Source organism: Limulus polyphemus, unplaced genomic scaffold, assembly GCF_000517525.1.
Source record: "Limulus polyphemus unplaced genomic scaffold, Limulus_polyphemus-2.1.2 Scaffold8546, whole genome shotgun sequence".
NCBI lineage: Eukaryota > Metazoa > Arthropoda > Merostomata > Xiphosura > Limulidae > Limulus > Limulus polyphemus.
Genome location: NW_013674156.1, coordinates 23011 through 24480, shown reverse-complemented (window position 1 = coordinate 24480; position 1470 = coordinate 23011).

Sequence of the window (1470 nt, the reverse complement as noted above, 5' to 3'; positions counted from 1 at the left end):
AGCGCTAGTTGAGGTATCCGAAGAAAGTATAGTAAAAAATAAAACGTTTGTATCAGCGTCTCCTGCGAAGTTAGGCCTATCAGTGAGCGCTAGTTGAGGTATCCGAAGAAAGTATAGTAAAAAATAAAACGTTTTTGTTGTAAAATTAATTAAGTGGAATGGACCTTGCACGACTTTTTACAGAAATATCTTTAAGAACTCTCCTAACAATAAAAAACAACAACGTTACAATGATGTTATTACATATCAATTATATGTAGCTTTACAACTAACTCGAACACAACTTATAGCCTGACCGAGGCCTAGAACGGTCTTCACACTACAAGATATTATGATGCAATAATACTCAATCAAAACAACAAGAAAAACTTAGAAGTTTCTAGTAACATGACGCAATAATACAACAGTTGAACTACACAACGTATAATTCGTACACAGTTACGTAAACAAACCTGCGATAAACTGTCGCTTCTAAACATAACTAAATATAAAACTTGCTTCGAACTTAAACAGTCGTGTATATCTAACAGCAACAATCCGAAGAGCATAACAATGACATCAAATATTTTTGTCAATTACTAAATCTCGTTCTAACTAAGCATTTCCGGGAAGAACCTGACCGTAAACTTCTTTCATTATATCAGAATCACTCGTAGGTCAGACTCAAACAAGATACCTTCGGCCATGCTGTTATCTCAGTGCAGTGAAAGACGGTACAAACCGACTAGCTGTGAAGTATTAATAAAGTGAGTCGAGCGCAACCTGGTGGTTAGCTTGTCCGGCTGCGGAACGCGGGTTTTAATGTAAAGACGTGAATTCGCTGAACACATTCAGCACTTTCAGCTGTGGGCATGTTGTAAAGGTGACAATCAATCCAATTATTAGATTCAACGAGGTTACTGTGGCGGCGGGTGCTGCTGGCTTTTTTCCTTCTCTTCGGTGTTTCAAATTAGGAAAGCCTATACTTGAACTCTGACCCCTTAGCCAACGTGTTCATAAGATGCCATCCAGTATATTTCCTAGAGGGAGATGCTAATCGTGGTGAAGACGTAATAATCGAGAAACTTCGACTATTATCTATATTAGCTCATAGTTATAAATATGAGTAATGAAGGAGCAGTTAGTTAGTTCAGTGAGAGTCGAGTAGTTGTTTATCGAGATAAGATTAATGGAGTAAAGTTATACGGTTGCTACTGTAAGCTAATCAGTAAGTTAGTCAGCATTTGTTATCAACATGGGTGGTGCCAGCTAGCCTCTTCACGATGAGGGGGCTGAGGTAAGTTAGACAAAATAATTGAAGGGGCTGCACCCTCCATCTTATTGGCACACATACTATAGATAATATTTAGGAAGTGAAACAAAATATTTTGAAGTTTTCTTTGGATGCGTTGGCTACAAGGGAAATTAAAACACATTTTGGGGTAGCTTCAGCCCAAGCAAGCCCCCCCCCCCACACACACACAACAACTA